Source organism: Mobula birostris, chromosome 4 (genome assembly GCF_030028105.1).
Source record: "Mobula birostris isolate sMobBir1 chromosome 4, sMobBir1.hap1, whole genome shotgun sequence".
Lineage (NCBI taxonomy): Eukaryota > Metazoa > Chordata > Chondrichthyes > Myliobatiformes > Myliobatidae > Mobula > Mobula birostris.
In genome coordinates, this window is record NC_092373.1 from 161043089 (window position 1) to 161069855 (window position 26767).

At 41.5% G+C, this 26767-nt stretch overlaps 1 protein-coding gene across 8 annotated transcripts in view; it reads left to right on the forward strand.

The window, feature by feature from the left end:
- psd3l (pleckstrin and Sec7 domain containing 3, like) overlaps nucleotides 1–26767 on the forward strand; it is a 532485-nt gene that overhangs the window by 426343 nt on the left and 79375 nt on the right. The gene's annotated exons all lie outside the window — the stretch shown is intronic.

Here is a 26767-nt window from a genome sequence, read left to right on the forward strand (position 1 = left end):
ACAGGGGTCACCGGTACCTTAGCTCTCCTCAAGTCTACCACCAGCTCCTTAGTCTTTTTCACATTAAGCTACAACTAATTCTGTTCACACCGTAGCCCTGTACTCAGCCTCATCTCCCTTGCTGATGCATCCAACTATGGCAGAGTCATCCGAAAACTTCTGAAGATGACAAGACTCTGTGCAGTAGTTGAAGTCCGAGATGTAAATGGTGAAAACTGCTTTTATTTCAAGTTTCCAGCATCATTTGTATTTTTTTTGCTGAGCATAAATTGGTGATTTGCATTGAAGTTAGGATCACTACTCTTAAAGCTACTATGAGCTTAATTAGAAGTTGAATGGGTTATTTGTTTGGTCTTTTTTCACATTATTAAGAACTGCTAGGGAGGAAAACTATATAAGCTCCACACAGGCAGCACAGGGATCTGGCTGGAATGAGTGTCGCTGGAACTGAGGCAACAGCTCAACCACTGTGCCACCCTTGAGATCTGAAGAAACATTCCTTCACTCACTGTACCATTGTGATGGTGGTACTGAAAATGAAGGAATGGAGTATAATCAGGTTGAAGAGGTTAGGTCATTCAAGGGCTTCCCTTCCTCCACCATCAACGCTGCCCTCAACTGTAACTCTTCCATTTCACGCACATCTGCTCTCACCCCGTCCTCCCACTACCCTACCAGGAATGGGGTTCCTTGTGTCCTCAACCAACCACTGACCAGCCTCCGTGTCCAGCAGATAATTTTCTGCAACTTCTGCCATCTCCAACAGGATCCCACCACCAAGCACATCTTTCCCTCCCCCCCCCCACTTTCTGATTTCCGTAAGGATTGCTCCCTATGTGACTTCCTTGTCCATTCGTCCCTCTCCAGGCACTTACCCTTGCAAGCAGAACAAGTACTATACCTATCCCTACTCCTCCTCCCTCACTACCATTCAGAGCCCCAAACGGTCCTTCCAGGTGAGGCAACACTTCACCTTTGAATCTATTGGGGTCATATACTGTGTCCAGTGCTCCCAGAGTGGCTCCTATATATCAGTGAGACCCAACATAGATTGGGAGACCGCTTTGCCGAGCACCTACGCGCTGTCCGTCAGAAAAAGCAGGATCTCCCTGTAGCCACCCATTTTAACTCCTGTTCTCATTCCCATTCCAATATGTCAATCCATGGCCTTCTCTACTGCCATGATGAGGCTACGCTCAAGTTGGAGGAACAACATCTTATATTCCATCTGGGTAGCCTCCAACCTGATGGCATGAACATTGATTTCTCAAACTTCTGATAATGCCCGCCTCCCTTCACCAATCCCCATTCCCATTTCCTTCTCTCACATTATCTCCTTGCTCACCCATCACCTGCCTCTGGTGCTGCTCCCTACTTTTCTTTCTTCCATGGCCTTCTGAACTCGTCTGTTAGATTCTTCCTTCTCCAGCCCCGTATCTTTCACCATTCAACTTCCTAGCTCTTTACTTCATCCCTCCCCCCTCACAGTTTCACCTATCATCTTGTGTTTCTCCCTCCCCTACCCCCACCTTTTAACTCTACTCATCTTTTCTTCAGTCTTGCTGAAGGGTCTGAGCCCGAAATGTTGACTGTACTCTTTTCCACAGATGCTGCCTGACATGCTGAGTTCCTCCAGCATTTTGTGCGTGTTGTGTGTGGGGACATGTAAGACCATAAGACATAAGAGTAAAATTAGGCCATTTAGCCCATCGAGTCTGCTCCGCAATTCGATCATGGATGACCCTTTTCCCCCGCCTCATACCCATTCCCTAGCCTTCTTACCGTAGCCTTTGATGCCATGTCCAATCAAGAACCTATCAATCTCTGCTTTAAATACACCCAACGACTTGCCCTCCACAGCTGCCCGTGGTAACAAATTCCACAAATTCATCACCCACAGGGGACTGTCTTGTCTCCATTTCTCTTCACCATTTACACCTCGGACTTCAACTACTGCACAGAGTCTTGTCATCTTCAGAAGTTTTCTGATGACTCTGCCATAGTTGGATGCATCAGCAAGGCAGATAAGGCTGAGTACAGGGCTATGGTAGGAAACTTTGTCACATGGTGTGAGCAGGATTATCTGCAGTTTAATGTGAAGAAGACTAAGGAGCTGAGGAGAGCTAAGGTACCAGTGACCCCTGTTTCCATCCAGGGGGTCAGTGTGGACATGGTGGAGGATTACAAATACTTGGGGATACGAATTGACAATAAACTGGACTGGTCAAAGAACACTGAGGCTGTATACAAGAAGGGCCAAAGCCGTCTCTATTTCCTGAGGAGACTGAGGTCATTTAACATCTGCCGGACAATGCTGAGGATGTTCTACGAGTCTGTGGTGGCCAGTGCGATCATGTTTGCTGTTGTGTGCTGGGGCAGCAGGCTGAGGGTGGCGGACACCAACAGAATCAACAAATTCATTCGTAAGGCCAGTGATGTTGTGGGGATGGAACTGGACTCTCTGACGGTGGTGTCTGAAAAGAGGATGCTGTCTAAGTTGCATGCCATCTTGGTCAATGTCTCCCATCCACTACATAATGTACTGGTTGGGCACAGGAGTACATTCAGCCAGAGACTCATCCCACGGAGATACAACACAGAACGTCATAGGAAGTCATTCCTGCCTGTGGCCATCAAACTTTACAACTCCTCCCTTGGAGGGTCAGACATCCTGAGCCAATAGGCTGGTCCTAGACTTATTTCATAATTTACTGGCATAATTTACATATTACTATTTAACTATTTATGGTTCTATTTCTAGTTATTATTTATGGAGCAACTGTAATGAAAACCAATTTCCCCCGGGATTAATAAAGTATGACTATGACTATGACTCTGGCGAAAGAAATCTCTCCACATCTCTGTTTTAAATGGATGCCCTTCTATCCTGAGGCTTGTCCTAGACTTTCCCCACCATGGGAATCTTCCTTTCCACATCTACTCTGTATAGGCCTTTCAACATTTGAAAGATTTGAGATTCCCCCCTTGCCAAGGGATGGATTGTCACTACAAGGGATATGTATTTGTCTTACAATGGGCCTAGCTAATGTGGTTTCCTGGTACTTGAGTGTTCCCTTACAGTGACATTGAAGTAACGCACGCTAGCGATACTTCCTCACAAGTGGCCTGAGTGCAGCTGGAAGTTGCAGTAGTGGTATGCAAGCACGCAGCTATACGTTCAGGTGTGCCGTCGCTTTAATAGATCGGATGCATGGTAGCTGCAGAAGAAAAATAGTGAACTTTACTAAACAAATAATCAATCACAGAATTTTCTTTTTCATTGGTTGTACATCTTTTTTATGGAACCTGTGACATGCGATGTTCATAATCTTTTGCTGTGCAATACAATTTCCAGACGCATATGCTCTGAGTTTTTTTTTAAAAAAAGAAAATATTTTCCATTTGGGAGCTGTTCCTTCTGTGAGCTGACAGATTGCCTCCCCGTTATGGAATCCATCCAATTGCCTAAAATATTAAGCACACTGCTTTGTGTGACACTTTTTTTAGTTTAACAGCACGGAAGGTGCGAGCCATCTGCTTTTTTGCCTCAAACATTTTGGGCAGGTTATGCAAGGTTCGCTGCCCGATACTCACCTTGTTCTGAAAGCCATCCTGCCTCTGCGAAGGAGATGGAATTAAAAAATATATATTTTCCTCTTGAAGAATGGAGCTTCAAGGAACATTGTAATTTTAAATCAAAGTTAATGAACTCACTAGCAAACATCTTCCCTGAGCCTTGTGGAGTGTGCTTTCATTTGAAACAAGAGTAGTTATGGGACTCTGGAGCCCACTCTACCACTCAATAAGCTTGTGGTTGATCTGATCAGCCACATCTCCACTTTCTCGCCTGTTCCCCATAGCTCTCCACCACCAGCAGACAAAGCTCTATTTCAGCCTAACTGTAGTCAGTGACTCAACCTCTGTAGCAGCCTGGGAAGAGAAAGGTTTTCTGTTCTTTGAGTGAAAACAAGCTATTCCCTTAATTCATGTTAAATGAGCAATGCCTTAGCTTAAATTATGCATATTGCTTCTAGGCTCCTCTCCAAAGCAATACCTACACTGTCAAGTGCCTTCACCTTATATGTTTCAGTACTTTTAAATAGTCCCATGAACATGCCGGAAATGCAGTGATTTCATTCAATTTGGCATCGTGTTTAGCACATACCTTGTGGGGAAGACCTCTTCTGCTGTAGTGGTGGCACGGTAGTATACAATCGCTTCGCTGATTGTGCTTCATAAGGAGTTGGTGTGTTCTCCCCATGACCACTTGGGTTTCCTCTGGGTGTTCCAGTTTCCTGCCTTACTCCAAAGATAGACGGTTAGGATTAGTAAGTTGTAGACATGCCATGGTGATGATGCCTGCCCCAGCACAATTTTTGGACTGTGTTGGTTGTTGACACAAAATGTATGTTTGGATGTTTCAATAGTCATGTGACAAATAAAACTGATGTTCCATGTATGTTCTAGTACTGTTACCTCTCTAAATGTTACTGGTTTCAGCCCCACCTGCCAGTCATTCCTTATAAGCCAAACCTCTTTTCCCACGAAGTGCATTCATGAGTCTTCTCTGAATTGCCTGCAATTCAAGTATATCCTTCCTTGATTTGAGAGATCCTATTGTACAAAACTGATAGGCTTTGCTCAGACACTGCAAACTCACAGTTGTAGCAAAACCTCTCAGTTTCTTTATTTCATACCCATTACAATAATGACCAGCATCCTACCATTCTTGTTTTCTGCTGTACCTGTGTGGTTCCTTTCACGTTGGCCCCTTCTCCTGTCTTCTTGCCTATTGTGTGCAGAGATCTACCACTCATTAAAAACAACTGAATCAGTACATCATCAGTAATTTCACCCCATGAGATGTCTTGAATAAGCTATAGAGATGAGATACAGTGTTCATCTATCGTGCCAATAAGTCACCTCTTTACTCCTGCCATATTGAATGTTCCTGCTGGACTGAAGGAGGGCGTTGGCTTCCGCTGTGTAGCTTCAGATACAAGTGAATGATGTTTCAGTAGCAGCAGCAACTTACTGCTTGTTTTGCTGTTCCTTAGAGACAAGTGACAATAATATGTGTTATACCTGCACCAGATGAGAAACTGGAACCCATGAATGATGTCGGCCACCAACTCATAACTGAAGCAGTTTGAGTACAAGGAGCTCTATCCCCTTGTTAATGATCTGTCCCTTTTCATAAACAACCTCTTGAATGACACTGAAGAATGAATTAATTAAAGGCTGCCAAGGCAAAAGGCGTGGATATCTCAAACTCTACTGTCCTACCAATAAACTACTAGCTTGGCATCTCCCATTTATTAATGACCTCATCTTTGATTGCCTTGAAGACTTACAGCATATTGCGTTGCGGATCTATAACATGCTACAAAATCGTATACAAAATGTTGGATTCGGCCCAGTACATCACAGGCAAAGCCCTCTCGGCCATTGAGCACATCTACATGAAACGCTGTTGTCGGAAAGCAGCATCCATCATCAGAGATCCTTGCCACCCAGGCCATGGTCTTTTCTCCCTGCTGTCATCAGTTAGAAGGCGCAAGATCCTCATGACTCGCACCACCAGGTTCAGGAACAATTATTACCCCTCAACCATCAGGCTCTTAAATAAAAGAGGATAACTACACTCACTTGCCCATCCATTGAGGTGTTCCCACAACCAACAATTTCACTTTAATGATTGTTTACCTTGTTATTTCATTTTCTCCTTATTTGTTGCTGTTTATTTCTATTTGCATTTGCACAGTTTGTTGTCTTCTGGTTGCTCTTTCATTGATCCTGTTATAGTTACTATTCTATAGATTTGCTGAGTATGCCCACAAAAAAATGAATCACAGCGTTGTATGTAGTGACATACTTGTACATTTATTTAAAAAATTTACTTAGAAATTTTTGACCTTTGAACTTTGCTGTTCTTTCTGTGCTTTATGGTAAGCAATGTTCCCTCTAAGGTAGGGGTGTGTGTGTGTGTGTGTGTGTGTGTGTGTGTGTGTGTGTGCGCGCACACACATCTTATGCTACTAGCACACAAAGGAATTTAAACTTCACACAAAAGATTGTCACTCTCTACCTTGTTTGCATGTATTTCATGATTGTATACAATCACATTTCCTTTTCCAGTTTCTGATACAGGTGGTGTTGACAACGTAGAGTTTTCGATGATTTGTCTGCAGATTTTAGAACTGGTTTACTTATACTGTTTTTATTGACAAAATTATTGATTCACAATGTCAAATTCCAAAGAAGCAAAGGACGTGAAGCACAGAAGAACTGCTAGTTCATTTAAAGCAGAATGGCTTAATGAAGCCGTAGAAACTGTTACACCGAAAGCTCATGAGGTCAGGAAGATGTAGCTATGAAAGTTATATATGTACAATACAGAAACTGCATGTATTGTTGTGATGCAAAAGTTGCTCATTGATGTGTATTATTTTATTTCTTTTAAACAATGAATAACAAACTGGACTTGGTAGTTTATTATCCTCAGAATAGCTTCAGGTTTACTTCCACTTAAAATTCAGTGAGCACATGTTGTTGTCACTGGGCAAAAAATTGCAGAGCACAAGATTTTTGCGCACACTGGTCATTACACATTAGAGGGAACATTGATTGTAATAATCCATCAGAATCCATTGACAGGAAAACTGCTGGGTGCTAAATAGCGTGGTACTCATTCCCAGTGCAATGAAGTTCAGCAATGATAAACAAACAAACAAGGCATCTGATTAAATCTATGTAGCAGGATTACTAGTTGTCAGGTTCTTGTATGTAGGATCTTTTTGGATTGGTTCTTGGGGTATGGGTGATAGTGGCAAAAAGCATTCCTCTCAGATTCCTTGGGCAGCTTACTTTAAACCAGTTTGGCAGAGATGATAAGCTCTCTTCCATCTCTCTCCCCTCTGGCACAATTGAGCAGGTAGTCTTTGCATTTGCTGCCAGATTTATTGAATTTGGATTGCTGCTTGATTCATGAAACAGCTGTGTTACTCAATGGGAAAAGATCTCAATGTTGATTTATCTGTGTTAATCACTTGATTTTATTTTTGAAACAATATTGCATTTTCATTGGGCCAATATTTTTCTCCAGATGAAATGGCTTTTTTGTGTATTCTGAGTGCATTCAGGGAACTTGTAAAACACTGGGGTGAAAGTACATGATCAAGTGTCAATCAATAAAGTCTCTGCCCTTTCTCTACAATGACTAACTGGTGGCACCAAATGACTGCTGTCAACAGAATTGCATTGCAAGTGCTTTAAAAACAACCTAAAGCTTCAAAGTTTCAGGAATTTTGTGCAATTCTTGTTCCCATTTCTCTTTTCAGTTATGCAAAGGCATTTTTACCCCCGCCCCTCACTTTCCTCAAATGGCTTTGGCACCTCACCACATCTTTCTAGGTCCAGTACTTAACCACTATTTGGATGCAAACTGTATTGCAGACCGATATTTACATGGGATTTCTCCATGTAAACTCCAACAAGATGCTGGAGTAGGGATGTTGGCTAAGTTATTAGCCCCCATCCCCAATCCAAACCAAGGCTGATTGGCTCAAGTGGCCAAGGCAGATGAGGAATTGACCTGGGATATTCTGACCTTACACATTCAATAGGAGCCAGTTTCTTTCTTTCCATTAAGATCAGCAGTTTGCATCTTCTTCTTGAATGGAATGTGGCAAAAGTTTCAGCTCATAAGGTTTTCTGAGCCTAACTTTTTAAAAAATGTGTACTTTGTGTAAATCTGACACTGAGCTGCAGATCTGTCAATAAGTGGATTGCCATAAGTGATTACAATGTTATTTCAAGTAAACTTTTCTGTCTCTTAATGTTCCCAATCAAAGCCCTAAACTGGCCACATGTAAAGGATAGTTACCATTCAGGGTAGAGTGGACCCTCCCCAGAGTACTGTATTGTCAGCAATGTTAAAAGCACGTTGTAAAACATGATACAGTTTAACTTTACAAATCACAACCTTTTTATTTGTACAATATATAGTCTGCAGGGTTGCAACTTGGGTTGGATTGCTTTCTCTATTTGGTTTTGAGATACGACATCAGTGAGTGATAGAGGTGCACCATTAAGTAGAATTATAAAGACTTGTTCTGCCAAATGCATTGCTGCAGAATGTATGGAACCTTAAGCTAAATAAAAAGTTCTGACAAAGGACCTCTCCGGAGAGATTCCTGCCCATAGATTTCTGTGATTCAGTGGCGATAATTGCACTAATGTGCTATATAAACCTCCATGTTGAACACTGGCACAAACTCACCTGCAGTTTGGTATTCATTTGCCTGGATGCCAGTTATTGAAACCTTTCGTTTCCGAAGGAGTTAGAACACACTGCATGGCTCTAATTGAATTTAAAGAAAATGAATCATCTTATAAACTTAATATGGTCCACACCACCCCAGGGATTTATATCAATAATAAATCTCGATGACATTTAGTAACCTCCAACCAGGTTGATGTGCACTGCTAAACAAACAACTTTCCTCATTCCCTTTCCCATTCACATAATTTGTCAGTGTGTCACTGATGGACATCATTTAATTTGTGCGAGTTGCAGTCCTTTCCTTGGGCTTCATATTTTAAATTGCCATAATAAAGTTATATTAAAGAATGAAACAAATTAATTTCCGAGGGAAGAAAGTAGATCAAACCATGTAAATATTTCTCAAATGGGAATTAATAACTGTTGTTTAAGTTTTACATTTTAATTTGGTAAACATGTTGCTTTGTGAACTGTCTTTCAAAGAGAGAGGTCTGTGACACTTTTATAATCTGTTCCCTCCTTGCTTCCCTCTTCCTACTTCTACAGCTCCTTCTGTGATCCCCTTTGCTCCTCTCTTTATTCTTCCTGACCTTCCCTGTCCAACCTACTGATCTTCCTCTAGTGTCACTCCCTCCCATTCACATCCTCCCCCTCACATCCTCCCCCTACCTTCCTTCCCTCCACCCCCTGAATCTTCAGAATTCCTTCCTTCCCCAGCTATCTTTGCCTCATCTCCAATCTTTTTACCTTCACTCAAGCTTGCACTTCCCTATATTTTCCTAATGCCTCACGACTCCATTGTCACTACACACATTCTCCTCTTGTGTTTAATGTCCTCCTTTCTTATCCAGCATTGTACCCAAGGTTTTCACAGTGACAAGATCCTGTGCTATCTTCTGGAGTGTTAATAACTCACCATCTAGAAAGTTAGTAAGTCCTCAACTAAAAAAAATAACTCCTTTGAGGAAATTACATCCATCCTTTCATTTCTTTCTCAAAGTATTGATGTAAATTGCAAAATCATATCCTAAGCAATGCACGCAAAATGCTGGAGGAACTCAGCAGGTCAAGCAGCAACTATGGGAATGAATAAACAGTTGACTAATTTCTTCAGAAATCATATCCTACTGGCATTTTCAAACAAAATATTGAATGTTTAAAATGAATAAAATTCAGCAATAATGAATGCCACTGATGGAAGTAGGCAGCTTTTCTTGTTTGTGTATATGATAATTTATAGCCAATATTGGAAGAGTGCAGTTATGCTGTCATTTTGTGGGACCTTGGTGAGTACAAGCTTGGGGTGTTGTTTGAAGGCCTGTTCTCTCTGGACAGGGATGTGCATGTAGTGGAGAGAATGCAGAGTTTACTCAGGATTGATTTGAGGCTGAAGGATTTGTAGATTTCTAGATATTATGGCGGCACAGGAATTTGGGATTAGGAAGGAAAGTGGCTGTGAGGTATGAAGTCAGTCATGTACTTATTGAAAGATGTAAAGGTCCCGAGGGACTGAATGATTTAGCCTTGGTCCGCAAGTAGCATGAGCTGGACAAACCAGGGCAGTAATAAAATGTTTATACCTTACAATTACTGGGCAATAACCAACTCTCACTGGGCAAAGTTTTACTACTTCGCTTTGATGTTCAATGGCTTTGTCATCCCTGAATTCTCCTGCAATATCCTAGAGGTCACCAATGACCAAAAATGAGCTGGACTAATTACATAGAATTTATGATTACAACAGCAAGTCAAAGGTGAGTGATGCACCTTCAGAGTTTTTCGACTGTCAACAAGATACAAGTCAGGACAGTGAAGGAATAGTCCACTTACCTAGATGTCTACAGCTCCAGTAACACAAGAAGCTCAACATAATCCAGGGCAAAGTAGTCCATTCGATTGGCACCTCATTCAGTACTCCACCACTTCTTTTACAATCAGCTCATCGTACAAAGTATGATAGCTTACACAGAGGTTCCCAGATTTTCAACCACTGTTAGCTAGGTGGACATAATTCCCCCTCCAAATCACACAGCATTCTGACTAGGAACCAATCAGTGTTACTTCATTGTTGTTGGCTCAATATCTCAGGAAACCCCACCCAAAAGCACTAATGGGGGATCTTAACTTCAAACACTCTGGAAGTTCAAGAACATGATTGTTATAATATCAAGGAGAATTACGGATGCATAGCAAATGTTAGCTTTGCAGTCATGTCACACATACCCTGTGGGACCCTTTTAGTTATTCATACAAACAAGGTTGCCTACTCTACAGGGAAGGAAGTATCCTCTGGAAAGAATGGTACTTTAGCTAACAAGAAAAGTAGACCTAGATCCAGCTCTCTCACCACCCAAATCACAGTAATAAACTGAAGAAACAAGTGCATTCATAAAGACTTTCAAACTAAAGGACCGGGCGCAGGAGTGGGTATGATGTTGCATTATATATATTTCTGCAGGAATGGGTGGGCAATTCAGAGGTGCACCTGGACGTGACAGCAGAGGAGGTGGTGGGGCTTGATGTATTTGTGTGTGGTGCTGTTGAAATATATGTATGTTAGGCGTACTGTGCATTCTTTGGGAGGATGAATATCCAAGGGAGCTAACTACACTGAAAGTCCCCTGCAGGATCTGGTGTTCACCCGAAGCTTCCTCTCCTCAATATTAGCATCTGCTGCCAATGCATAAAGGATTCAGAAGCAGAAGCCAGCTGTGCTAATTGGGAAGGACTATTAGCTGACCCTAGACATGGAATACATGAGGTTTGAGCAAAGAGCTGGAGCAATGTACTGTAACACTAAATGAGCTGTTCATTACAAACAGAAAGGCAACTGCTACTGCTGACAGTATGGAAATCAAGACCAGTTTCCTGTTAACCATTTTGAGCCTTGTACTATACACTGGCCTCAGTACCTCACTCTAGGTAAACTACCCATGCCTCTTGTAATTTTTAACATCCTTTTATGGAGTAGCTTGTTTCAGGTGAATAATTAATTTCGTCTTGTATTCATTGTTCATATCCTTTGGGGAAGGAACCTACATTTATAGTTCACTTTACCATTCACAGGACATGCAAAATTAATTCCGTCTATAAACAAACATGACAGCCAGTGATAAAATAAGTACCCATTTCTCTGTTTAAGCGTTGTGGTTTAAGCCAGGATGCTAAATGAATGTCATGGGAAATGTTCTATTAATAAAAAGGCTATCTAGCTATGATTTAATTACTTCTTTAGAGGATATCAGCTCTGACACTGCAATACTCAGTACTACATGGTTTACTGTGCTCTGGCCTCTACACTGGGACTTGAACCCACAATCTTGGATTCTGAGGTGGACATGCCAAAAATGAGACCAGACTGACACCTATTGGTAGGTGGAAAAAAACCTTGAGACTGCAATATTCCAGTTGGGTAATTGGTGCATTATTGTCACATGTACCAGGGTACAACAAAAAGTTTTTGTTTGCATGCCATCTGGACAGATCATTTCATGCAAAATTACATTGAGGCAGTATAAAAGAAAAGAGCCAGAGTGCAGAATATAGTGGTACAATTACAGATAGTGCAGTGCAAGCCGACAAATAAAGTGCAAAGGTCATGACTTAGTAGATTGAGAGATCAAGACTTCATCGTTAATATATAAGAGGTCCCTTCAAAAGACTTACAATGATGGAGATGAAGCTGTCCTTGAGCCTGGTGGTATATGTTTTCAATCTTCTGCTTGAAGGGAGGGAGAAGAAAAGAGAACAACTATGGTGGGTGGGTTCTTTGAATACACTAGCTGCTTTCCTGAGGCAGTGGAAAATGTTGACAGAGTCACTGGGGAGGCCCAGTCTTGATGTTCATATTCATTAATGTTTAGTTTTGCTATTTTGGAGGTTTTGTTAGGATTGGTTGTTCATCCGCCCTGTTGGGTGCAGTCTCTTATTGATTCTATTGTGATTCTTGGATTTACTAAGTATGTCTGCAAGCAAACAAACCTCAGGATTGTATATTGTGAACATATATGTGTTTTAATAATAAGTTTGAACAGGTGGATATTGCAACAGTAATATTGGCTGGAGTAGGTCTGAGTGAGTGAGAAAGTAAGAAGGACTTCACCAATCTCAAGGTTTTCAAGATATTTTACTAGATTGTTTCTGTGTAGGAAATTTGCTTTCATCAAAATCCAACAAGCATGATGGCAAAATTACTTTTTTGTGTGTACTGATTGTGGGTAAAGTTTAACTAAGACTCCAAGGATATAATGACCTTTGAAGTAATACCTTGGTCTTACTTAGCTTATTTTGTTTAAAGTCTACACAAATGCAATAGCCCAGGGGTCATCAACCTTTTTTGCACCACGGACCGGTTTAATATTGACAATATTCTTGCGGACCGGCCAACCCGGGGGCGGAGGGGGGGAGGGGGGAAGTGGTGGGGGGAGGGGGGTATGGTTGCCAACTTTCTCACTTCCAAATAACGGACAAGAGTAGCAGTCAAATAAGAGACACTTGTGTTTACCCTGAGAAAGAGTACCATGACCATGAAACCTTGCGCAGGCACCTGTGTGCGCATGCGTGTACGTGCCATTTTTTTTCTACAAATCGTTTTTGGCAATTCTGTTCAGTGAAACTACACTGTACATACATTATTTCTACTTCATATAGGTCGTGTATTTATCATATCATTCCTGCTTTTACTATATGTTAGTGTTATTTTAGGTTTTGTGTGTTATTTGGTATGATTTGGTAGGTTATTTTTTGGGTCTGGGAACGCTCAAAAATTTTTCCCATATAAATTAATGGTAATTGCTTCTTTGCTTTACACCATTTTGGCACGAACGGTTTCATAGGAACGCTCTACCTTAGCAGGGGGAATATGGGACAAGGGTGGTCCCGTATGGGACAAACCAACTTAGCCCAATATACGGGATGTCCCGGCTAATATGGGACAGCTGGCAACCCTGGGGGGGTGGGGGGGGGCAGGTGGTGTTAATCACAACCGGAATATAGGTGATGTCAACTATAAGTCACTTATAAGTGGCTAATACACTCAATTTTGTTTCTAAAAGGGTTTATCTAACGAATTTAATATTAAACACACAGCGCATATTTTCCTCCCATGAATATAGTGATACGTCAATTATAAGTCACTTATTAGTCAATAGCATCATAACATTTTAAGTAACGTTTGGATATTAAACACACAGCGCATATTTTCCTAATATGAACATATAAAATCATTGCAACACACCAATATCGCTGAATCAGTGGGAGCACTGGGCTTGTTTTCCTGCAACAAGACGGCCCTATGGAGGGGTGATGGGAGACAGCGATACTCGAAGGGGGTTCCTTATGTCCAGTCTATTCCGCAATTTAGTTTTCGTTGCATTCATTGCAGAAAAGCCCGCTTCGCAGAGATATGATTTTGGAAATGGAAGCAGTGTTTTCAGTGCTTCTGTGGCTATCTCAGGATATTTAGCCTTGACTTTGATCCAGAATGCTGGCAGAGATGTTATGTCAAACATACTTTTCAGCCCGCCATCATTTGCAAGCTCGAAGAGTTGATCTTCTTCCCACGCTGACATGGAAGACGCGTGCGTAATGACCTCGCGCGTGTTCAAGTTCAACAGTGGGTGTGACAGGGAATGAGGAAAGGTGCAGCTGACTCATATTGCCAAATCATATCGTTTCCTCGCGGCCCGATGCTCACGGTTTGCAGCTCAGTGCCGGTCCGCGGCCCAGTGGATGGGGACCACTGAAATAGCCCCATTTAAAGAATAGTTGCCTTTCTGAGAAACACATTAGTAATGCAAAAATAGGTGTGCGGAGAGGTAGTCTGGCTTTCCACCTACGGGCAAATCGTATCGCCATTGCTAGAATGAAGCGAGATAAGTATCAGAAAATGAAAACTGCAGAATTTTTGGAGAAGCACATGAGATTGGCAGCAATAGGTTAGGTTAGCGACTTAAAATATGTGAAACATTTTCCTTAACTACTAACATTTCGAAGTTACATTGAATACTAACAGTGTATAATCTATAAGCTAAGAAGTTGTGATAACAAGTCATTAGAAGCACAACCTTTAAAGAAAAGCTCTGGGCAGATATGAACCAAAATAAGGCCTGTATAAATTTTGTTTTGGTCCAGCTTGATTAATGTCCACTAAACAACATACAGCATAAGAGTGTAATTTGGATGGCATGAATAGAGGCCATATCTTTTATGCTGACCTATTAAAACTTAATAAAACATTTTCCGGGAGTGATTTGTATGTAGAATCAGAACAGTCAAGATTGTGTCTATCAATGACATAGATATGTGTGTGTATCTGCCCAGTTTGTTGAGTTGCCCTCTGAATGGTCAGCTTCTTCACTGGCTCAATTGTTCTTTCAACAAATTATCTGAGTTTTAAACTAAGGGAATATAGAATCTGTCAAATAATACAATGCACTGGGACTCGAATAAGTGCAAGTTTGTCTGAATGTTACTTCCATAAATTTAATTTAGAGTCATAGAACACTACAGCACAGAAACAGGCCCTTCAGCCCATCTAGTCAATTACAAATTGTTAATCTGTCTAGTCCTATCGACCTGTGCCCGGACTACAGCCCTCCCCATCATTGAGCACATATACAAAGTGTGATATCCACAGAAAAGCAGCACCTATCATCAAGAACCCCTTCTACCATCTGGTCCAAGCTCTCTTCTCACTGTTGCCACCCGGAAGGAGCTACAGGAGCCTCAGGACCCACGACAGGTTTAGATACAGTTATTAGTCCTCAGCCATCAGGTTCAAGTTTAATTGTCATTCAATCATACATGAATACAGCTAAAGGAAACAGCGAAACTCTGGGGCCAATTGCAAAACACTGTATTAACAATCATACACAGCACAAGGCACGTATAGCACATATAAGATAGCAAGCACTCATCTTCACTTACCCCATCACTATACTGTTCCCACAACCTATGGACGCACCTTCAATGACTCTTCATCTCATGTTCTCGATATTTATTTATTATTATTAGTTCTTTTTGTATTTGAACAGTTTGTTCTCTTTTGCATGAGTTGCTCATCCATCTTGTGTGTGTCGTTTTTCATTGAATCTGTTGTGTTTCTATTTGTGAATCTCAGGGTAGTATATGGTGACATGTAAGTACTTCCATAATAAATTTATTTTGAACATTGAACTTTGTAGCCCTCACATCCAAGTATCTGTCCAAATTTCTGTTAAGTGTTGTAATTGAAACTGCATCCGTCACTTCCGCTGGCAGCTTGTTCCACACTCACGTCCCATATGTATTATATCACCAAGCATCACTACATATACACTTGGTATATCATCCAGTGCATGTTATATATTTGTGCATGGTTACCCCTCTGAGGATGGCAGATACTTGGGCAAAAGCAGACCATCACAAGACTAGCTTCAGTATTAGTTATAATTCCAGCTTATTCTTCATTAGAATAAACATTATTCTTCACAGCAGTTATTCTTCAGGGCTTTTCTTCATTGTGAATGTTATTCTCCCCCTTCTCATGAGCTAATCCTTGAGGTCTGATTCATGTTTCGGCCCTCGCCCTTCTCCCTTACACTATTACCTTTCTCTGTTGTAAACTGGCAAGTGTAGTGAATGGAAGCAAGGTCTTTGAACATCGTCATTGTGTAATGGTTGATCCATTGTCTTGGCCCTCACACGTAACTAGCCACTGCATCAAAGTAAGTATTCATTATGTCTGCTCCCACTATGTGTTTCACTCATCTTTCTGGCAACTGAAGAGTTTTTCGGAACAAGAATCTTCCAATCTAGACATTTATAAACAGAAAATCGTGTTGGGATTACACTTGTCAATGTATGATCCTTATGCCACCCGTACTGATCAACCACGATTCTGCTGTATGCGTGGAGGTGCTGATGGTGTTAGAAATCAGTAGTAACTTTCTTTTTAGGATGGTGGTTTGCATGTGGTATGGATTACATTTCTGTTTTTAGTTGGAAGACATACGCTCGAGTAGTTAAAGCCAAATACTTGCTACTAGTGGGTTCTGTGAAGTTGGGGTTGCGAACTGGAAAGGCTTCACAAAGCTCAGAGAGTGTAAAATATCCAAGACCTCTTAACCTGATGTGCCTCTACTTAGACATTACTGAAATCGGTGCTTTGAGTATTCTTGGGAATCTCAGGCAAAGTGTGCAGCACTGAAGAGTCACCTGACTGGCTGGTAAGCCACCTTGAGCCATTAATTATAGAAGGAAAAAAAATGACTTGCTATCTACACACTAATGTTAGCTATTAATATTCTTCCATCATTACTCAAATGTCATGTATATGGCCTCTGTGGGTTATAGAATGTGTACTAAATTAATGGAAAACTTGATTAATTCTGTGACTGCAGTGCAGGAGGAATGAAGATTGTGTTTCATCTCCCTTTTAGTTGCTATTATATGCTACCAAAGAACAAACACTACAAGTCAACTGAAGGTCTGAGAGACTTAATTATTTTCTTTTGTCCTGTGCTGAGCAGTTCTGTTTTTGGGAAGTGCTGTTGCAATAAACTGGAATGACTTGGAGGAGCTTAGTGGTATAAGAATAATAGATCAACTGAAGTGTGAACTTGTTTACTGCCTCTCATTTATGTAGGCAATCAGATTCCTTCAGTCCTCCAAACCACAGATGGGAGTGTCAGGACTCGCATTTAATAATGGAAGTATAGAGCATTGGAAATATATTGGAGGTCAATCAACTCTCTATGGATAGTTAATATTTCAGCTCAATAGTTCAGTTTTGTTGGAGGTTAACCACTTGAAACATTAGCACTGTTTCTCTCTTCATAGTTGCTGACCACCTTGTTGAGTGCTTCTACCATTTTCTGTTTTATTTCTTATTTCCACATATGCAGTATTTAATTCTTGCATTCTACAATCTGATCCAAGGGAGAAAAACTCCAAAAACAATTGAGAGGCTCTAAGTAAAAGTCAGGTTTGTCATATTCACATGTACTTGCATGCTCAGGTACAACAAAAAAAAACTTGCAGCAGCATCACAGGCTCATAGCATTAGAGACACATCAATTAAACGTCAATTATACACATTTTTTTATGAGAAATACAATTAAAACAAAAATTGAAGTCCATTATGGTGCAAAGTGGTCATCATGTTGCTATACTGTGATAATGATTAAAGATGTTCATGTAAGTTTAAGAACGAACGGTTGAAGGTAAAGAGCTGTTCTTGAACCTAGTAGTGTGCGAATTCAGGCTTCTGTACTGTGAGAAGATGGTAGCTGTGAGAAAATGGCAAGGCTTGGATGGAGGGGGTGTTTGAAGATAGGTAACACACTTTATCAAAGTTGCTGGTGAACGCAGCAGGCCAGGCAGCATCTCTAGGAAGAGGTACAGTTGACGTTTCAGGCCGAGACCCTTCGTCAGGACATAGGTGTTGCCTTCTTACTGCAAAGTTCTATGCAGATACTTTTGCTACTGGGGTGGACAGTGCCCATAATGTATTGTGCTGACCCCATTAAATATCTACTCACTGCTCCTTTGAGATCATTAAAATTTTTTGTATACATTTGATATCCAGATGTCGTCTGATTAGTCATGTTTGACCTTTGACAACAGGGTTCATTTGTTTTGGTGTAACAAAGTTCCACAAAATGACAAGTTTTATTTTCTCAGATCCATTACCTGTCTTGTTTACCAATGTACTTTGACCTGCTGATCATCTAGTTTCCTTTCCTGATGTCCATATTAGCTGATATTGCAAATGTTACTCAATTCTTCAGAGACCATGAAACTAATCCAACCTTAACCTTTCAATACTTGTAAAATGCCACTGTCTCCAAACCTATCACTAAGTCTTTACAGTCCTTAACTATTGTTTACTTCTAAATCCATAGATTCTTCAAACGACTTGTACAGTTAAAGAGAGACACTGATGCAATCCTGATGAAAGGTCTCGGCCTGAAATGTCGACTCTTTATTCATTTTCATGGATGCTGCCTGACCTGCTGCGTTGCTCCAGCATTTTGTGCGTGTTATGCTAATGCTTCCCTTTATTACTTAAGGCAGTGAATAGAGAGACAAGGATAAAGTAAGATGTCGATGCACTAACAGTTAGGCCACACCCTGGGTACTATGTGTATTTTTAGGTCCTAATTACAAGAGGACAATAATTACTCACAACACGCTGGAGGAACTCAGCAGGTCAGGCAGCATCCATGGAAAAGATCGGTCGACGTTTCGGGCCGGAACCCTTCGTCAGGACTGTAGAGGGAAGGGCCAGAGGCCCTATAAAGAAGGTGGCGGGGGGGAGGGTGGGAAGGAGAAGCCTGGTAGGTTCCAGGTGAAAAACCAGTAAGGGGAAAGATAAAGGGGTGGAGGAGGGGAAGCAGGGAGGTGATAGGCAGGAAAGGTGAAGAAAGAGTATGGGAAAACACAAAGGAGGCGGAACCATGAGGGAGATGATAGGCAGCTGGGGGAGGGGGCAGAGTGACATAGGGATAGAGGAAGGGAGGGGGAGGGAATTACCGGAAGTTGGAGAATTCTATGTTCATACCAAGGGGCTGGAGACTACCTAGACAGTATATGAGGTATTGCTCCTCCAACCTGAGTTTAGCATCTTTCCCTCTCCACCCCTCCCTGCTTTCCGCAGGGATCAGTCCCTCCGCGACTCCCTGGTCCACACGTCCCTCCCAACGGATCTCCCACCCGGCACTTATCCCTGTAAGCACAAGTGCTACACCTGTCCCTATACCTCCTCTCTTCCCACCATTCAGGGCCTCAAACAGTCCTTCCAAGTGAGGCAACACTTCATTTGTGAGTCTTTTGGGGTCATCTATTGCATCCGGTGCTCCCGGTGCGGCCTCCTCTACATTGGTGAAACCCGATGCAGATTGGGGGACCGTTTTGTCGAGCGCCTCCGCTCCGTCCACCACAACAGACAGGATCTCCCAGTAGCCACCCACTTCAACTCTGCTTCCCACTCCCATTCAGATATGTCCATACATGGCCTCCTCTACTGCCACGATGAGGCTAAACTCAGGTTGGAGGAGCAACACCTCATACACAGTCTAGGTAGTCTCCAGCCCCTTGGTACGAACATAGAATTCTCCAACTTCCGATAATTCCCTCCCCCTCCCTTCCTCTATCCCTATGTCACTGTGCCCCCTCCCCCAGTTGCCTATCACCTCCCTCATGGTTCTGCCTCCTATTGTGTTTTCCCCTATTCCTTCTTCACCTTTCCTGCCTATCACCTCCCTGCTTCCCCTCCCCCACCCCTTTATCTTTCCCCTTACTGGTTTTTCACCTGGAACCTACCAGCCTTCTCCTTCCCACCCTCCCCTCACCCTCTTTATAGGGCCTCTGCCCCTTCCCTCTACAGTCCTGACGAAGGGTTCTGGCCCAAAACGTCGACCGATCTTTTCCACGGATGCTGCCCGACCTGCTGAGTTCCTCCAGTGTGTTGTTAGTGCTACTTTGACCCCAGCATTTGCAGATTATTTTGTGAAGACAATGATTACATTGGAATATAGGAATTTGGCGGGCCATGAAAATTTTAGCCAGGGGCAAGATTGAATAAGCTGATATTTTCTTTGGAACAGAGGAGGTTGAAGGGTGACATACTTGAGATGTATGAAATGAGAAGAGCCACCTATTTTCAATAGTTGCTGGATCAAAGATCAGGGACTATGGACTTTGAAATTATTAGTAGAAGAGAGATGAGGACAAGTCTTTTCAACAAGAGATGGTAGGGGTCAAGAAGTCACTTCCTGAAAGGGTGGTGAAGGCATAAGCCCTCATCGCGATTTAAAAAGTCCCTGGATGTACAGTATACTTGAAGAGTTGGGAGCTGCATGACTACAAACTTTGTGCCGTAAGGTGGAAAGAGGCTAGGTATCTCTTTTGCAAATGGGCTGAATGGCCTCTTTCCATTTGGTGTTTTTCCAAGCCATCTTTCTAAAGCTTATGTTTATCTTTACTTTTGGGCTTTTGCCCAGTAAAGTAGTAAAACAATTATAAGTAGTCAAAAATAACAATGTCAAGGATTTTGTGCATCCACGTGTGAGCATCCTTCAAGAGGGTGAATCCACGAAAAGCATCCAACCCAAACAGGATACCTCGCCAAATACTAAAGGCCTGTGCTGATCAACTGGCTGGAGTGTTCACTGAGATCTTTATCATCTCACTTTGGCAGTGTGAGGTACCATCTGCTTCAAGCAAACTTCACTTACACCTGTGCCTTCGAAGGACATGGTAACCTGCCTCAGTGACTATTGTCCAGTAGCACCTACATCCACAATAGTGAAGTATTTTGAGAGGCTTGTGATGAAGCATATCAACTCCTGCCTGAGAAGCAGCTTGGATCCGCTCCAATTTGCCTACCTGTACAATAGGTCCACAGCAAATGCCGTTTCACTGGCTCTTCACTCAACCCTGGAACATCTGGACAGCAAAGGTACACACATCGGGATGCTCTTTATCGTATATAGCTTGGCATTCAATACCATCATCCCCTCAAAACTAATCAAAAAGCTCCAAGACCTTGGCCTCAGTACCTCCGTACCTCCGTGTGCAATTTAACTCTTGATTTCCTCACTTGCAAACCCCAGCCATTTCAGATTGGCACCAACATCTCCTCCACAATCTCTATCAGCACAGGTGCACCACAAGGCTGGGTGCTTAGTCCCCTGCCCTACTCGCTTTACACTTATGACTGTGTGGCTAAGCACAGCTCTGTGTCATATTCAAGTTTGCTGACAACACCACTGTCATCAGCTGAATCGAAGGTGGTGATGAATTAGCATATAGGAGGGAGATTGAAAATCTGTCTGAGTGGTGCCATAACACCAATCTCTTACTGAATGCCAGTAAGACCAAGAGGCTGAATATTGACACACATAAAAATTGCTGGTGAACGCAGCAGGCCAGGCAGCACCTATAGGAAGAGGTACAGTCGACGTTTCGGGCCGAGATCCTTCGTCAGGACTAACTGAAAGAGATAGTAAGGGATTTGAAAATTCCGTTAATGCCCCACCTCCCCTTCGTACCCCATCCATTATTTATTTATCTTTTATTATTATTAATTTTTTTTCTCCCTCTCCTTTTTCTCCCTCTGCCCCTCTCACTATACTGCTTGCCCATCCTCTGGGCTTCCCCCCTCCCCTTCTTTCTTTCTCCCTAGGCCTCCTGTCTGTCCCCTGATCCTGTCATATCCCTTTTGCCAATCCACTTTCCAGCTCTTAGCTCTATCCCTTCCCCCTCCTGTCTTCTCCTATCATTTTGGATCTCCCCCTACCCCACTTTCAAATCTCTTAATATCTCTTCTTTCAGTTAGTCCTGATGAAGGGTCTCAGCCTGAAACGTTGACTGTAGCTCTTCCTATAGATGCTACCTGGGCTGCTGCGTTCACCAGCAATTTTTATGCGTGTTGCTTGAAATTCCTGCATCTGCAGATTTCCTCGTGTTTGCAAGCTGAATATTGACTTCAGGAAGAGGATACTAGAAGTCCATGTGTCAGCCTTCATCAGAAGATTAGAGGTGGAGAGAGTCAGCAACTATAAATTCCTCAGTGTTATCATTTCAGAGGACCTATCCTGGACCCAGCATTTGAGTGCAATTAAGAAGAAAGCACACCACTAATTCCTTAGGAGCTTGTGAAGATTTGGCATTTCATCTGAGACTTTGACATACTTCTATAGATGGGTGGAGGAGAATATATTGACTGGCTGCATCTCAGCCTGGTATGGAAACACCAATGCCCTTGAATGGAAAATCCAACCGTAAGGAATGGATATGGCCCGGTTCATCACGGTAGAGCATACCCCAACATTCAGCACATCTGCACAGAGTGTTGTTGCAAGAAAGCAGCATCCATCATCAGGGAACCCCACCATCCAGGTCATGCTCTCTTCTCGCTGGTGCCATCATGAAGAAAATACAGGAGCCTCAGGCCTCACAGCACCAGATTCAGAGATGGTTATTACCTCTCAACCTTCAGATTTTTGAACCAAATGGCATAACTTTACTCAGCTTTACTTGCCCTATCACTGAAATGTTCCCACAACCTCTGGAGTCACTTTCAAGGACTCTTTATCTCAGGTTCTCCATATTGATTGCTTATTTATTTATTATTATTATTTCTTTCTATTTTTTTTATTTGCATAGTTTATTTTCTTTTGCTCTCTGGTTCAACAACCAAGTTGGTGCAGACTTTCATTGATTCTATTATAGTTATTATTCTATTATGGATTAACTGAGTATGCCCCACGAGAAAATGAATCTTATGGTCGTTTATGGTAACATATATGTACTTTAATAATAAATTTACTTTGAACTTTGTCTTGCCTTTCCACTGTAGTCTTTGACACACCATCTTTCTCCTATTGCATTTGCCTATGCTTTTTGTGGGATAACCCTCATTTAGTTACACTTCTGAATTTATGCTTTCTAATAATGGCGTCTCCTCCTGCCTCTGTAGTTTTACCTTAAGACCACACAACCAAAGAAACCACCCACAGCTACAGAGAAATGATGCCTGGACTCTCTCATCTTTTACACTCTCCTTTGATAACAGCATGAAACTTTCCAAACCTAACTCTGTCAGTTTAGCACCTTTCAATTCCCTTCTGCCTCTTTGTTGTCAGTTTGTCCAATATCTAGTCCTTGAGCCAATATTTCCCCCACTGGAAGATTGAAACCAGTATATTTCACCTCCCAATGCAAACTCTATTCCCAGTGCCACTTTCTGATTGATTCCAATAAGCTATCCATGAACACATCCAGGTGCATCCTTGTTTCTGAGCTCATCTCCTCCTTCTTCATTTTCATCACTTTGATAAACATCCATCTCCTGTGTTAAAACACGCACTGGTGACATTGTCACTTCTAAATTCTTCTGGTGGTCTTCTGCCTGTTTCATCCAACCTAAACTTCAGGGACTGTCATCCTGCACCAGGTCTCACTTAACTATAATGCCAGTCATTTGCTGATGTGCACTGACTCCAATTTGCAACTTTTTTTCTTGTGTTTAAATCTTCTCATTTGATCTCTCAACAGCTTTAGAGTCTTAAGTAAAATTGAACAGAACAGGCCTCTCATCTCAACTAGTCCATACCGAACAAGAATTCCAATTAAGATAGGCACATTGGTCCATCATCTAAACTTTTCTTATCCATGGGCTTATAGGCTTTTTGTCTCGTTACCCAAATGTTGTTATTGTACCTGCCTTAACCACATCTCTGACAGCTTGTTCCATATACACCCTATCCTCTATGTGAAGAAATTCCCCCTGGGGTTTCTGTTAAGTCTCTCTGCTGTCAATTTAAGTTCGCTAGTTGTTGATTCCCCGAACCTGGGAGAAAGATTGTGTTCATTCATCCTATCTACTGTTGCCCCACACAATTTTAGACACTTCTATAAGGTTTTTCAAAGGTTTGTACCTCTATATCTCCACTTTGAACCCAATTGTTACTCCTCTTTTCAGTCATTTGTCACCTTGTGTATCCTCCCTCCTGTTTGCTGCACACCAGGTGACTGTTTCTTCACCTATCTAGACTCCACACTCCAGAATTCCCATTATGTTACTCACAGCTTTAAAGCCTTCTTAAAGCTCATCTCTCTTTCCCACACTTCTAGCATTCACTTCCTTGCTCACTCCATCAGTCCCTGTGTATCTACATGAAGTACCTCAACATGCTTCTTCAAGTTAAAGGTGCTGTAGAAATGAATTTTGTTTCAGAATTTTAAAAATGTTTATTCACTTATGGACTTGGACTATGCAATCACTGATGATCCATCCCAAATTTCTTTTGAATTGAAGTGGAAAAGTACTAGTCAAACACACAAATCAACCAAGAATCACATAGAGACCCAAAACTGGTAAGGATGGCAGATTCTCGTCTTTGATGGGCATTATTTGCATGAGTACTTTCACTGTGATACTTCTTTCTATATCTTTTTGTTTATTTGAATTATTTGACATTAAAAATCTCTTGCTGCTTATGTGGGATTAGAATTCACATTTCTCAATCACTCATCCACAAGTCTGGATGCCAGTCTATGGTACCTGTAACCTCCAACTTCTCTCAACAAATGTGTATATCCCTGAGAGGGTCAAGGAAAAGCGAAAGATAGCTAAAGTACAGTTTCTTAAATCAATATGCTTTGAAGTGTCACATTATTTAATGAATAAAATTTATAAAATATTTAGGAAAAGTGAAGTTAACCATGCATTAGTGGGAAGAAATTTATAAGCAAGAGAGGGAGAAGCGTAACTGTATTAGGTTGATTAAATACCAATCATTATGAAAATAAAAACTAAAACAGCAATACCCATCACAGTTTGGGATTCTTTGTAGCCCTTTCTGTCAGCAGGTTGCCATGTCATTACTGCTCTGTTCAAATACTGCTTTTTTTTAATAACCTCAAGGAAACATCTCAGCAATTTGCAGGAGGTCTGATTAATACAGGTTTTATGTCTCATGTACAGCGCCTTTCTCTAAATAAAGCTCAGTTTTAGTTCCCAAAGTGAAGCTGATGGTCTATTATAATCTTTATTCGTAGTATTTCAATGCTTACCTTTAATGAGCTTGCAGTTCAATAATCAGGAAACAGTGATGTTGCTATTTTGAATATAAATGAACTGCTTGTCTGGCTCTTTGCCATTGGCTTGGACCATTCAGGGGATGGTTTTTGTGTCTGTGTGTGTGTATGTATGTGTGTGTGTTTGCGTGAATGTGACTTAAGCCCCTAATGTGAGCCTACACTGAAACAGCAGTCCAAATCTGAACAGTGTGGGAAATAGCTGTAAAAGGCAGGCACAGTTCTCTTACTGAAGCTGGAAGACTCTCGTACTGTGAAAGCTGCCTCTTGATCAGATGCTGATTGCTGAGCTTGAGATTTAACACGGTGCTGGTGCTCCTTGGATCCCTCCATCCATCAGACCACCGAGAACGCAGCAAGTGCCTTCAGGGAAATGATCGGCGTGAACAGTGTACAGGGGACTAGCAAGGTCCGGGTGAAGAGTAGTGGGTCAGTGAGGTATCAGCGAGAGGACTTGAGGCACCAACCTCGCCGCACCAAGTCTCTGAAGACTTCCTATTCATCTGAATTTTCGGCTTCCAATCCATCAGCAGGCAAGGTATGCGAAAGAAAATATAAATATCAGCCCATTCAAAGGCAGACATGCAAATAGGTTTGAAGACAGTGTACAGTAATACTTAACCATCTCCTACCATTATGGGAACATAACTAGTACATGTGAAAATACTATTTGTTTATAGCCATTCAGAATTTTTATTTACTTAAGGTTATTTCTTGTCTGTCATGTATATCCCTATCCCCTTGTATTCTTTTATTCTTTTATTCTGTATTAGCTGCTTCCCTCACTAACTGCTGCAATTGATTTAAGCTACATACACACTGGAGCTCCAATATTTAAAGGCTCTTATTTTCCATTCAATAGAAAAAGCAGCCACACTCATAATTCATGCAAGGAATATAATTTCAGCTGTAATATTCACAAGTTGCTTTGAAGCATGTCTCTGTAGTTATTTTATTAATAAGGTGTTACATGGAATAGTCCTCGGCTTAAAACAATGCAACAATGACTGGTACAATTTTAAAAACTGATTCTCCTTCATTATGAGTCCAAATTTCCCTTTGGACGCGACCTGATAATTACTAGGGGAATTGTAGAATGAAGATTTAGCCTTAGATTATTTACCAAGTGCAATGTGCATTTGTGTTTATCTTTGAGGATGAAGTCTGTTGGGGAAGAGCTTGGGCTGAAGCTGATTCTTTAAACAGTTTAGTTTCCCAATTGATTTATTTTTGATCACCCATGACTTGCCAGTACACCCCTTGTACAGAGTCGAAACCACAAAGGAATGTTGTCTTACACAACGATAACTGTGAATCTAGAAAAGAAAACAGCAAATAGACAGCATCTTGTTTATGCTTTTGCTTGTCAGTAGTATTCCAATTCCACTCTGTGTATCTGAAATTAGACCCTTGAAAATCACTCAACAGTTAACTTCAACTTCTCACGGTTTAATGAATTGATCAACATTTGCCCAAACATCATGTTAGCTCTGCAAGAACAGTGCATGTGCATGGCATTATTCAAAGGCTTTTGAATGTGTGGCAAGTTATATAAGGGTGTAGAATAAAGAAAACAATTGCAGTCCACAAAAATAATTCTGTTATTCATAATGAATTGAAAATCCCAAAAGCCCATTTTGACCTTGACAGAATTCAACTTAATTTTAAAACTGTGCTTGAAACTCTTGCATTGACTGGGAAACCTGAACAAATAAGGTGTATTTGGGGTATTTTCGGAGTTAACTGGTACTAGATTAAGTTTAAATTAGCAAAATGTTGAGCACCCGTGCTGGTCTGTCATAGTAAGGGTCTTTATATGCAGTTTTGGATATATCATCAAGAAGACCTCCATTCTTGTATACAAAATAGAATAATTCTCAATCAGTGCATAACTGT